Raw genomic sequence first — 14,835 nt, forward strand, 5'->3', positions numbered from 1 at the left:
GGCAGGACTGGGGATGTCAGGGCTCTGGAGGCAAAGAATACACAAAGAATAAACATCTAAGCTAAAAAGAACCCATTGTTCCAGTTCTCACTGCTGGTCCTTCCTGCTTTGAGTGATGAACCACTTACTCCAGCCAGTCTGTCGAGGGCAGAGGACCAGACTGTCCTGAAGACATTTGTCAGGATGCTCCCTCACCAAATGCATCTTCTTACTGCCCTTTCTTTTTGTGAGAAAGTTCTCATTATTAGCACAATTACAGAGAAGTCCATCTGGCCTGTTGGAACAGCTGCCCACTTATTAAATAAGCATTTAATAAAGATATTAACCCAGCATATCAGCTGGTTAGATGGCCAGAGATTAACTGCAGTTAGAGTTATTTACTAATGCCCCTTCTTTGTCATTTAAGAAAGTAACAGACTGCAAACACTGGAATAATTTTGACACTTGAAATCACTTTTCACAGTAAGGGCTGTGAAGCCACCAGTACTTTCAAATCCAGGCTCTTTTAACATTTTAAAATGCTTCAGTAACATTACACTGCCATGCACCGTCTGAAGTGATTTAATATTGCTGAAGTGTGTCAGGGGCTTTCTTTAATAAGCTCTTCAAATCTGTCTGTGTATTATAGAATATTCAAAGATAGCTTTTCAAAATCTGCTGAACTGATTTTGAAATACAAAATTCCCTGTTCCCCCCTCTGTGGAATCTGAATAAGCATCGCATGGCAAAAAAATTTTAAAAGGAGGAAAAAAAATAAAGCGAGGCACAAATTGAAGTTGCAGTGCTTGCTGAACACACCTGCTTGGTGTAACAGACCTGCATAAACCAACAGCATCTCGATGAAGCTTCAGCTGAGAAAAGAGTAGGAAAGGAGAAAGCAAATGAAGGCTGGTCAGGGAGGGAAAAGGACTAACAGCTCCCAGAGTGAGGCTTCCAGGACCCAAGCTCTCTCTGGCCAGGCCCATGGACAGGGAGCTGCCTCTCCCCAAGCACAGCTGCTGGAGCAGCGCTGGGGGGAACACCCTCACCCTCCTCACTCACGCTTCAAATCCCCCCACGAGCAGGGAGAGGAGCTCTGAGCAGAACAGATGTCCCTCACAACCCCCATCTCCTTCCCCTCCCCCTGCCTGCAACCCAATTTAATAATATTTAGTTTTACAGCACAGTAGGGATGCATCAGCCTTTACAGCTCAATGGCACTTACTTAAAGCATCTCTCGAGTCACAGCTGGATTGACAGTTTATTTTTCGAGAATTTGGATTTATATTCACCCAAAGGTTAACTGCATAATTCTACAAGGAGCACTAACATGAGCCACTTCACAAAAGGGAAATATTTATAATAGATCCACTTATTAAAAAAATAAATTAAAAATAAATACCAAATACCCCTGGGGTCCGTAGTTAAGCAAGTTTTAATGTCTTAGAAGGCCATTGTGGCTACAAAGCAACAGGAATTCCATCTCCTGTTGTCAGCTATTTCCAACAGGACAGCTGAAATAGTAGCATCTGAATGGCACTGAATATTTTAAAGTAACAACATATGACTGCTATCTCATCTGAAACTCTCCAGAAAAGCTATATCCCCTCGAGGCTATCCCACTGAGTAATATTTTTTAAAATAAATGCATGTCTGTTTTTGGACAGGTTCACATATTGATTTACTTTCAAACCTAATCAGGTCATACTCTCGCAGGCTCATAGATCCTTGAATAAAGTAATAGGTATCTTTGTAAAGGAGCACATAAACATCTGTCAGACACCAGCCATAGTTCAAACTGAATTTGCTACAGAGACAATTCCTCCAAAAGTATAGGTCTTTATGTAAGCCACATTAGCAAACTTTCATGCACTGTCCATATTTCAGCCGTTTATTACCCAGATGAGAATGGCAGTCAATCTGCTCCTCACCGCAACAGCTTTCATTGTCTCCTCCAATCTAGGTCACCGTTGTTAAATACCACAGCCTCCCAACTGTGGGAAGTACTGCAGCATGTGTTTTATCAGTGAGATGCTATTTGCTTTGATCACTTCTGCCACATTTCTCTCCCTGCTCGAAAGACAAAATTTTGTTAGCTGCATTTCCAAAAAAAAATTCAAAAAAAATCCATCATCTTACACATATCCATCCAGTCTAACAATCTCCTTGTGTGCCTTGCTACTGCTCCAGCTATTGCAATGTTATGTGCATGCCTCAGCTTTTCCTAAAGAGGATTCTGAGCTCTTCGTTTTAACAAAATACTGACATTTTCCGTGGCCTTATTAAGTGGCTACAGCAGGAACACAATCAGCGCATTCTGGAATTAACTGGCTCTTAATTCCAGGAGAAGTTCTTAAGCCTGTGTTCTCTATTACTCCTACGCCAGCACAAAACCTAAAGCCTCAGCAAAGAAATATTTCTGTAAATTCACTTTGCAGTTAGGATTAACACAGGTTGGACCCTTTATGCATGGGGAAATTAGTCCCAAGCTCCACTCGCCTCCCCCACACGCCTGTGAAACAACAATTTCTGTCAAATCATTTGTCTTCTCAACCACGCTTCAGTGAGCTCATGTAGGGGTTATTAGGAGACTTCCCTTGGCCCAAGTTATGAAGGAGGTCAGACAAGATGATCATAATACTTCCCCTCTGGCTTTCAAATACATGAATTAATTAATTTTCTTTGGGACTTCAAAACTTAAGAAGTTCCCTCCCCTGAAACCAGTTTCCATCTGCTTAAATAAAAGAAAAGCAGTCTTAGAAAGGATTTGTAACTAAGCCCTGGCATTCCCTAGGTATTTAACTTCTCCACAGCCACAAAGTGGGATTTGACAAGAGGATGGTACCTCCCAAACATTGGTTTGACAAAACAAAAGCTGTGCTCCCATCCTTAGCTCCTGCTTTTATGCCTCTGGAGCCCTGCAATTAATTTTTTCTCCTCCAAAGCTCCCAACATAATCATGTTGATGCCTGTGGTTTTACAAGTGTTAAGCAAAGCCCAAACATACTAAAAGGGTAAAATGTAAGTGAAAATAAGAGTGAAAAGTGCTGTGATCCTGGAAAACTAAAACCAGTTCAAGTGTAAGGGTCTGCAATCCTGGGAGAAAATGTTACTCATCCATTTCCCACCTGCCCTCGAAGCCGAACACAGAGAACAGCAGTGGGACCACTCACAAACGGACGATGGAAAACCCATCCTTGCCACCAGCGCTCTTCGTACCCTCCGGGGAGAGGGGCCAGGAAATCCTCTGGTGCTGCTCACACTGTTTTGTACTCATCAGCTCATTTCCCCAATGGTCAGGGCTGGCAAACATCAGAGGATTCATCTGTCACAGCAGGCACTGCACTAATTCCAACCAGGAACCCAAGGGACTGATCCAAAACCCACTGATACGCTGCAGCTAACAAGGCCTACAAGTAAGGACCAGAAAAGGAGCAAGCTGAGGTGAAAGAGAGATTAAGACACCGACAGAGAGTGGAAAATGAGGAGGAAACAAAAGCAAACAGGAGAGCTGTCGGTGACACTTCATTACAGCAAATTCTGTAAAGTGTTTAACAGGACTGGGCACTGGAATTCTGGCTGCCCTGCCACAGAAAACAGCCTCTGTTGGATTGTTCATGGGTCTGTCCCTCCCCTCTGTTTTGCCATTTGCCCCAGAACAGCAGAATTCACTGCTTCCAGTGACAAAGCCGAAGGAGTCTCCTTTATGGCACTCCATGCAAGCACTGCCTTTTCCTGCCATTTCTTACTGCTATTTCTGCAGCCTGTAAAGCTGAAAGGACTTTTACTGTTGACATGCACAAACTGAGATGCTACACAAACATTTATTCCCCTACAAACCCTCCCCTGGAACCCAGCACCCTTCATCTCCCACTCACTCCCTAAATTAGACAGCTTTTTAGACTCACAGCTGCCTCCTGATCTCATATTTAGTTTTGCTTGCTCTAAAATGAGCATGTATTTCCCTCCACTCCTGATTTTCTATATATTATGATAAAGGAAGGAGTTTTATGTCCTTTATGCAGTTTTCTGTACTATGTCTGTAGTGTCTTCCAGAACAACACTGCCAAAAAACCCTTTTTAATTCATCCAATATCAGAAAAATAACGAGTACTCCAACCACAGCATTTAATTTCCCACAGTATTTAATTGCTGTAGTTGACAGTATTCATAAAACACTTCTCTTATCTCCTGAAAACAAGAAGCTTTTTTTAAACAAAATCCTACATGTAACTTAGGCTAATAACACATTTTATTAAGGTTATTGTGGTTTAAACTATGCTTCATTTTTCTGTCTCTAGGGTATCTTTCAGGCATGTTACCCAGTTCCTCAGATGGGGTAAATAGCACCACTGAAGCTGATTCACCACTGAAGAGCATCTTGGCAAAAAACTGACCTATAAAACATTTCTAAAATAAGATTTTTATTAGTATTCCAACGATGGCAGGAATAATTACTGAAATCCTCCTGGAAATCACTCCATGTCGTGGTGAATACTGCACTCCACTCCACCAATTATTCACCAGAAGTGCTGTGAATTTTCTACTCACAGAAAATGCTGACCGGATTAAAAAGAAGCTTTTCAAAGGAATGAATTGATTTCATCAACATTTTTAATGGCAAATTACTAACATTTCATTTTAATATTCCAGTTTCTATTTTCTATTATACAGGGCAGCACTCATGCAACAAAGGCAAAATAGAAGACATGGACTTGCTTTAAAGGATTTTTGAAATATTAAAGGTATGGCATTTGAATTCAGGAAAAACTACATCTCCTCTGCCCATGGAGCAGGGAATGCAACTCCAGCTCAGAGAGCTGAAAACCAGGAACAATCCCAGCGTGCTGGGGTATAGATACAGCACTCATCATTCCTTTAAATGCACTTTCTGACTCAAAACTCCACTCAGAGTGCTTTTGTAAGCTTTAGCAGGGTATCACATCAAAAAGGAGCAGGCTTAAAAACTCCACATCATTCCTCTGATACCACATAGCAGATAACAGAGGAAATCATTCAGATGAGACTAGAGATTGCTCAGTGAAACTGAATTACCTAATGCTTTTCCCCCAGCAATTGCTCTACTCCAAGACTTCACTACTCCCAGATTCCCACACTGCTGACCCTGGAGCAGAAAAGAGAAGGAATTTCTGATCATGCTGTGCAAGAACAAACAAGAAACCAAAGTCACAACTACTCCCAAGCACAGGCACAGCCTGGCTGTGACCCGAGCCCCAGCAGCAGAAACTGCCTCACCTCCACTCCAGTCAATAAAGTCACACCAGCACAAAATCAATGGCCTTGCATTTGACTCACATTGGCTAATTCCATTGATTTTAATGGAGTTGGAGTTACACCAATTTCATGCTGGTGTATCTGCATTAGTGTCAGAGAAGTTATGCCAGCATGACTGATGTAAACAAGAGCAGACAAACCAACCCCTCCATGGCTAAAATTCAGTGTCATTAACTCCAAAGCCACGAGAAAATGCAGATCTGTACATTACCCAAGCAGGGCCTTTGGAATTTATTTTTGCAAAGCAGAAGAACAGCTCTTTTGTGATCCTCTCAGCAGCAAAGAAACAGGGACTAAGAAGGCAAAGAGGACAAAGTACACAGTTGGGATCACAGCATTCTGTAATTAGAGCTGTTAAATGATTACTAAAGTGCAGTGGTGCAATCATCACACCAGAGGAAAGGGAGAAGTGTGCAGTCAGGAGCATCACCAGGGAGAAGGTAAAAGCAATGTCAGACACCACGTTTCATACTGGAATGCAAATTCCTCACAATCAGAATCTGTGTCTTCTAATTGGAAGAAAATGTTACGGAATTAAATATCTTACATCCTGGACAGCTCAGCATGTTTTGAAGTGGCACAGTAAGTTGCAGGAATCTTGTTCATCTCCTGTCCTTCACAGAAATATCTTGATTCAGCTCTGTTTCATTGTATTTTCTTAGTATTTCAAGTGAGACTGAACTGAACTCACCCTCTCGTTCCTTTGAAATAAAATAACAGCACTGTACCTAACTTAAGCTATACTTTGAAATCTGAAGTAAAGTTTGGAGTGATGCCTTACACTGACCTTCTTAAAGGATGTGAATTTTGCACCAACTGTTCCAGGTCCCCTTGAGATTTGTTCAGCCACAAGAGTTGACCTGTACATTGTGCCCTTCCATTCTCTGAAGCTTCCTGACACTACAGCAAAGCAAAGGAAACCTTCCTAAGGCCAACAATAACAGAAAGCCCCTTTGCCAGCATCTTTGTTCACTGTTATTTTTCAACACACAGCCCTTGTTCCCTTGACTGTTAAGTATTAGGAGAACTGATCAAAGGAATTCACCCTGCTGGAAATGGACTTTTGCTTTATTACACCAAACTCAAAGTTCATTGTCTAGCACAGCAAAGGGAAAAAGCAAGAAGCTTCTGACACTGTATGAATTCACACAAACAGGCAATAATCACTTTTACATTCGTGTTCACAACTGACAAATATCAGTGTTTTGAACTGTCAAGTGAGCTAAATGTGGCTTTCCAGCACCTGAAGAGAACCCCCAAGGAAGACCTTCCACAAGGACATTTAGTGACAGGACAAGGGGGAGCAGCTTCAAACTGACAGAGAATAGGTTTAGAGCAGAGATTAAGAAGAAATTCTCTCCTGTGAGGATGGTGAGGCCCTGGCACAGGTTCCCAGAGAAGCTGTGGGTGCAACCCTGGAAGTGTCCCGGGCCAGGCTGGACAGGGCTTGGAGCAGCCTGGATAGTGAGAGGTGTCCCTGCCCATCACAGAGGGGTTAAAACTCAATGAGCTTTAAAGTCCCTTCCAATTCTCTGATGAGTTTTAGCTGCAGAATTACTTCTGACCATTCTGTTTGAACAGTTCAGCTTTCAAACCACTCCTAAAAGCAGCCCCTCAGGATTGCTGGGATGAACAGCAGGCAGGCTCCTGCATGATACCAAACAGAAGTATTTGAGGACAGCTGCTAGATTTTCCTGGAGCAGTTTCAAATAAATACTTTTCTTGGAATCACTTATCTATTCTCATCTCATTTGTATCTGATTAGGTTACACACTGCTCCTCAAATGCCTCTGCTTTCTATCAGTAGGAGTATTAACCATTTTCAAAGAGAGGAAGCATCTTCCCTAAAAAGTTTCCATGCATACTCTGGTTAGAGGTAAGATCAGCAGCATTTCTGAATAATAACAGACAGTGCTCTTCCCACAACTGGAAAAGATACTAGAAGAAAAAACAAAGCCACACGACTGTCTAACCCTTGGACATGTGTGGGCCAAGAGTTGTTTGCTGTATCGTAATTCCATGCAGAGAGACATCCATAGAGAGTCCCCACTGTGGCATAACCAGGTGTACATGACCACCTCACTCCCTAACAGGATCAAAGCCCAACTGATCAGGTTAGAGACCCTGCAAAAGGAATCACTGCCAGGAAAAGGAAACACCAAACCACTGCCAGGCTAACATGACAGGGAAAAAAAATTTTAAAAGGGTTTGATTATTCAGATGGGGAACTCTTAAGCAGTTAAATGAGTACAAGGATCTGCATGAGTGGTAACACATCAGAAAATAATGCTTCTATTCAAAATATTTTAAAAAATCACCAAGCAGCATGCGGTGAGGAACCATTCACCTTCTACTGTCATGCTACAGTTTATTCTCTCTTGGAAGCAATTACAGGACAAATGCCAAGCTACAGAAGGTATTTTTCCAGCAGCAGCATCTGGCTTCTTGGCAGACTCCTCAGGCAATTTTATTGGAAGCTTTAGAGACGCTGTTGGGTCAGTCCTGGTTATATTGCTTCAGAACTGTCTGGCAGATTCCTCTTCCTAGATGTCATAATCCTTCTGATTTACCTTGAAGGAATTAGCACACTTTTATCCATTTCAAGAACAGTTGACCTGCAAGGCATTTCGGGGCTGCCTACAGAGACACAGTAAAAGTCACTGGTGTAAATCTGTGTGCCTTTGAACCAGAAGAATTTCAGCACCCAGTGCCTGATGTATCATCAAGGAAACAAGGAAGCCATGCAAACATTCTGTGTGTGTGTGTGTGTTACCAGTAAATTGAGTGCATTCTTTACGATTAAGGGAAAAAACACAAGATGCATAAAAGATTAACTAGTTAAAAAAAAATAAAAAAAAGTAGGAATCTGCTCCTTCCAACTCTTTCATAAAGGGCAGGAGGGGCTGGTGGGGGGGGAGATCACGCCCTCTGCCCCCCCCCATACCCACCCCTTCCCCCTCGCCAGCCCCAGCTAAGATCTGCATTATTCTGCAGCTGTGATCATGATTAATCCTCATCCAGAGGGATGAAAGACAGGATGCTGGTTCTGCCCGCCCTCTCTGCCTACCAACAAAATCAAGTCCACAACAGAAAGGCTTTCTGTCAGTTTGGGGCTGTCCTCTGGAATTCATACAGAAAAAAGGGACAGCATGCTGTACAAAGTGAATTTATAGTCCATAACATAGGTGGGACCTTCCTACTTATAAAGACTTTTGTGCAATCATTTACATGAAATATACTATAATTTTTTTAAAATGCAGATGTGCTCATTAATACTACTTGTTTTTTTAAAGGCATTCCCAGATGTGCTTGGATGATTTTTTTTCTTTCAGAGAGGTTTCAAAAGCTCCCACAAAACCCTGTACCAGGTTATTTTCTAGCAAAAAGAGAGTCCTAATGCCCAAAGGTAAATACTAAAGGAGCAAGTAATGTACTCTATAATTTAATAAAGGACTACAGATCTTGGATTTTCAGTAACAGGAGTATTCACTGAGCAGCCTAAGAGCAGACTGACAGCACTAAGGAAGATACACATATCCAGGTCAAACAAAAAGCCAAACAGAGCTCTGTCATCAGCCCCGTGCAAATAAATCCAACCAGACACAGACCTCAGACTTGGCTAATGTGAATTGACTAACAGAATTCCATTTTAGGCAGGGAAAAACATATTCTGACTGTAAGCCAGCAGTGCTCACAAGTTCTAAGTGTAGGTATCACTAGGGCCAGGTGAACCATGAACTAATCTGAATTTTATCCATATCAAAGATTTGTCCTGTCCAGAAATTACCTTCCTAGATTTAAACCAAGTATTCATTCTCATTACTGCCTACACCTTTTGGACATCCCTATTCATTAATTAAAACTTCTGCAGAATCACAGTACTCATTGACAAGGCAGCCTGGGCTTTAAAATGCTGTGGCACACACTGAAAAAATCAATTATTTAGGCTCCAGTACATGAACAGAAGTTACTGGCACAGTAGAAACCAAGCCATATTTTAGGGGAGTTGTAGCACAGATTCCCTTGTTTACCAGCTGGTTCCTCTGAAGTGCTGAGCAGTCTCCATGATCAGGTGAACATTTGGATACACAGTAAAAACTGAATTTCCAGTGATGCCCTAGATTTCATTGACTACACAAAAGAGATGAAAGCTGCACATAGAGGCAAACAGAAGGTTTCCTGGATGCAGCAAAGATCTAAAATATTTTCATGAATTGCCTTTGATTCTGCAGTCTCAACAGGGCCTGTAAACCGAGAGAGCAAACGGGAATAATCAACAAATGGGTGCACTTCCGTACAGCAAAGAAAATCAATTAAAAACAGAAGTAAAATGTTGCTCTCCCTTGTACACTGCTCTCCTGGAACACCTGGCACACTTAAAGCAATGTACATTACAGTCAAGGCTAATATAGCCTGATGTGAATAAAGCCCTTGCTGTAATGAGAAACAGTTGTTTTGCCAGGAGAGTTTAAAGCCAAAAGGTGAAGAATTCCAAATCCAATTAAAACGAAAGGGAATTCAGGAATGCAGAATTTAATTACTCCACTTGGAAGGTAGCCAGGACCATGGGTTAAGCACCCATGGCCCTGTGAAAGGGCCAGGGGAGCTCAAAGGAATTCCAGTGGTCAGGCCCCCAGCTCCTTTCTCCTTGGAGCAGGGCACCCTTGGCAGCCACTGCCCTGGAGCTGAGCCCCAGGGAAGAACCAGCTCCTGAATTCCAGCCTTTCCAGCAGCTCCTGCCTCCCAAATCCCAGCATCAGGCAGGCCTGGCCTTGCCCAGCTTGTGGTACCACGCAGGCTCTCTGTACATGGTGGGGCTGCCGACAATGCCCAATTAAAGCCATTCAGATAAACACACATTCAATGAAGTTATTGCCTATGCACCACTTGAACATTTTGGTTTGGGCTTTTTTTCAGATCAACAGACTAAATGGCAGGCAGTAATAATATCAATTTTGGAAGAAGTGTGATGTTTGTGTTACCCACTCAAGTTAATTAATGAAAATAATGACAGAGTTACAAAATCAGAGATGATTAAGAACTTGAAGACCATCCGACCCATTCCTCTGCCAAGGAGGATTTGTTCTTAGCACATTAATTCTGTTCTGCAGCAAACCTTCCCAAATCACAGAAGCAGCAAGAGTCCCATCAGAGGTGTTCACACTTTCAGGCTAATTCAGAGGAAGAAGTAAAACCCGGGAAGAGAAATCCCACCAACTCCCTATCATTATTCTGAGTTAACTGCTCAGAGATTATCTTGAGCAATTACTCTCATCCCTTACTGCACACACATTCCAAATACCTGTAATCCTCACTCTCTCGGTGCTAAACCAATCCATCCCCTTCAGGTAAGATCTAATGGTAAAATCACATTCCACTGGGTTTATATCCCACACTATTACAGTCTCCATTATTAAATACTGCTTATTAGTTTGTACTTACAAAGTCAGGGAGGTGTGATTTTATTGCTTGCAAATCATCCTTACGTGAGTCTTACGCTGTACTTACACTTCACTCTGCTCTTCCAGATAAGCTTTTTGCTTTCTGCATATTTAAATAGTAACTCTAATTATCCCTACTTGATTGGCCTCCTCTTGCAAAGCCTTTCCACAGGACCATCTGCAATGAATTCTTCATCCTACTTAGATTTTAAGAAGCCTAAGATACATTATATTATTTAATTTTAATAAGAGCATAGAGATGTTTCTTAAAAAAAAAAACGATGCATAATGGGTTTCTTCCTCAGATATATTTTTATCAAAAACACAGCAAGAATGGCAGAATAATGATTCCTATTACACTGGGCATAGTAACATGACAAAACAGTGCTTAGCAAGAAAGTAAATTAAAAATTAAAAAACAAAAACCAACCAACCAATAAGAGACTGACATAGCATCACACTGGCAAAGAAAAGGTCACTTAATTTTCTAAAAAGATTGCTTCTTTTGCAAACGATGCTTAGAAGAGTTTTCTAGATTTATTCCAAATTACAGTCACAGAAAACACTTTATACTTGGAACTCACAGGTACACAGAAGCTACAGGCACCTACACAGGAGCTGAAATTAATGGTACTTAATCCCTTAGCTCAGGTAGTCCAACCAAGGAAATGCACATTGCGGTAGCCCAAAACATGTCAACAAAATCTGAGTTGAACCTAATACTTTTGACAAGAAATTTATCAGTCTTTCTGACCATTTTGAAAGAGATTTGGTTACTGATGATGTTTGGTTTAATTATAGGGGTGTCTGGTAAACCCAACGTGTTAAAGTTGTGCGGTATTTTCCTTTATGAGTTCTGGGTTTAGCTCCTTGTAACTTTTACCAGAGTGAAGTGACATCTTGCACGACACACACAGGAGCAATGGCACACAGAGTTCAGCCTCCAATACCTTGTGCTGCTGCCCCAAGGCGTGAGATCATCCCTCCTCCTCCTCCTGCCCTGCTTAGCAAGCAGTGACCACAGACAGTGACTGCCTTCAGCACACAGCCCTGACTTTGATCCTCCAGCAGGGACTGTCTGTACCTGAAGGTGTCACATGGAAAGAGAAGTTACTCTGTGACTGCACACACAACTTTTCACTCCACCTGCACAATGATAAATTCAGCCTCTCTTTACTGATGTGCTTGGCTCTGGAGCAGTCATATACTTCTTTTTTGTGTGTGTGTGTGTGTGTGTGTGAGTACTCTGTGCAGGAAAAAGCAGCAGCATAGGTGTACAACAACCACACTGCAGCACCTTCCAGAATTCAGCTCCAGAGCTGCATTCCTTCAGCACCTACTCCTGCAAAAGTGACATCAGCAATATGGGATTTGGGTCTGGCAGCAGGGACTCCCTTTCAAACATGACTTGGGAAAAACAGGATAGGGAAGGAAAGCACCATGTCCAATTCTAGCTGTGACTTTCAGGTCTCTGTGTCAAAGGGGTGTCAGAAAGTGCTTGGAAAGACAGAACAGTCCTGAGCTGTGAATGCTCAGAGCATTCACTACTTCATTAAATACTAAATTATTGAGCACTATTTTAGTAAATAAAACCAACCAACCACACAGAGACTTCGTGGTGCATCTTTAAACCAAAGACTTCCTTTGGGAAATAATCCTAATTCCATGCAGAGAGACATCCATAGAGGGTCTCCACTGTGATGTAACCAGGTGTGCATGACCACCTAACAGGATGAAAGCCCAGCTGATCAGGTTAGGGACTCTGCAAAAGGAATCACTGCCAGGAAAAGGAAACACCAAACCACTGCCAGGCTAACATGTCAGGGAACAAATAAAAAAAAGGGTTTGATTATTCAGATGGGGAACTCTTAAGCAGTTAAATGAGTACAAGGATCTGCATGAGTGGTAACACACCAGAAAATAATGGGAAATGTTACATTCAACAAAAAAAAAAAAAAAAGTTTTTCTCTCATTTCCTCTGGTCCTCCCCATGAATTACATCCCACTGGAGATGTGACACCAGCTCTGGAACACAGCAAAGTACCAGGCTCAGCCCTGAGCCAGCTGATTTCAGGTGCAACACTGAGGAAAGCAGCATTTCCCATAAGGAGGCCCAGATCAAGGGTTTGTGCTGTCCGAGATCATGACAAAGAGGTTGAAGATAAAGTTACACTGATAACTGATGTTGAACACCTCAAGGCAAATACTTCCTATTGTAATAGCCATTAAAATATTGGGGTTTTTTTTCACCAAACAGGCATTCTTATCAGGACTGAAGTCAGGAAGGACAACCAGGTTATCAGCAATCACAGGTGAGGAAGCTCAGCCTTCAGCAGCACAGTAACCTTCCAGCACTCTATTCAAGAAAATTCAGAATATTATTGGCAGAATAATTCTGCCTGAAGCTCAGTAAATAGGTCCCAGATTTTTTTATATGAAGTAATTTGATTCTATTTTTAGCCATTAAAGAACATTTGCATTAACAGATTGAAAAAAGTTCATTCACAGCTTTAAATATACATATATATGACTGTTACAAACTCTCTCCCCTGCTGCCCATAAAACTAACAAAATCAAGGCAGAAATTACATTTACATAGTCCTGAAAATATTTTAAAATCATCATTAACATGTGTGTGATTTCATAGTATTTTACTTATGGGCCCAAAGTTGTATCCTGAATGCCATTTCTATAGAAATTGAGTGCCAAGTATTACCAAGTTACAATTTTATTGTCTATGTAAAAATACCCTGGCAGCATTCAGGCAAATTAAATTTAAAATTAAACTTCAAGCCTTTGCATGCCACCATAATATTTCAGGCAACAGTTTCAAGAAAGGGAAAGCAGAAAACAGACTGTGCATATACTATAGTTCTAAATAGATTTCTCATGTCAAATGGCACAGTTTTCCTTTTTTTCCATTAAAGAGTTATTTCAAATCTTCTGCTGAATACATTTACATGCCTAATGAAACCTCCTCAGTGATTTTTCTTGAATTACTCTATATGCTTTAACACTGCATACACTAATAGTGTACACATACATACAAATGCACACATAAATGCATGCACTCATGCACACAATATTCATGTAAAAAGAATTAATGGAATTTTTTGACTGGATGCTACCCCCTGTAAATATGTTAAATGTGAACAGTGCTCAAGGCTGGGTTCATTAACTAAAAATGCTGCTGTTGTCTGCACAATTCATGTTGCTCATGTGAGAAGGGATGACATGTAAAATGCTAATTTACAGACTCAGTTCTTTTCAATTTACCATCAGGGCTCTCTCTCCATGAGGAAAATCAGGGGTCACTCACAATTCTCAGGGAATAACTTGGGCTAAGACCTCACTCAGCACCTGGAGATGAAACTCTGCAGGGAGTCTTCTTCAAGAAAAAGTGGAGAGAAAAGAAAAAAGGAATGTTCTGAATGAGCTTCAGACACATTTTCTGACATGTTCTCATGGAAAAATAATATCCCAGAAGCCACAGTCTACTGACTGGCAAACATCCCATCTTCCAAGGGAAGAGTCATTACATTTTACATTAGCAGCTGATGTTGTAGATAACTCTTCTCACAACTTCAGCTGTTTATCACCTATTTCTCCTCCAGTCTTTTTCCTAAACTCCCTGGCTCTTGAGCACCTGCAATCACCTCACATCCCATCTGAAAGTTATTCTGAACACACAGAACCAAGCATGGAACGTCACCTTATCCATTAAGTTTGGACTCCATGTCCCCATTATAGGTCGATGCAGCATTTGATGAACAGATACAATTAAGAGATGACCTTCAAAACCCCATTATTTCCCCAACCCAGAACAGCAGCAGTGCCACCATTCCCTGAAACATTCTAAGATTTCATTCTACCACAGCTGTACCAGCTGCTTCTTCTACAAATCCTTTGACACCCAACTACTTCAGAGATCACAAATGCTAACTTAACAATTAACAAATACTTCAATAATTTATGTATTTACAATTTCTGAGCAGTTTCATCAGTGGTTTTGTTGCCCTTGCCTGGATGCACCTCTGAGCTGTATTTAACTTTCACAGGGTCTCACCATCCCCCTGCCCCTTGGTGTACGAACTGTTTTGGATTCAAAGACCTCTTCTCT

The 14,835-nt window shown here is 41.4% G+C and overlaps 1 protein-coding gene across 6 annotated transcripts in view; it reads right to left on the bottom strand.

Annotated features, from left to right (window-relative positions):
• The window catches only part of DAB1 (DAB adaptor protein 1), a 213,941-nt gene that overhangs the window by 102,498 nt on the left and 96,608 nt on the right, over window positions 1-14,835 (bottom strand). The gene's annotated exons all lie outside the window — the stretch shown is intronic.

The sequence above is a fragment of the Geospiza fortis genome, unplaced genomic scaffold (assembly GCF_000277835.1).
Source record: "Geospiza fortis unplaced genomic scaffold, GeoFor_1.0 scaffold396, whole genome shotgun sequence".
NCBI lineage: Eukaryota > Metazoa > Chordata > Aves > Passeriformes > Thraupidae > Geospiza > Geospiza fortis.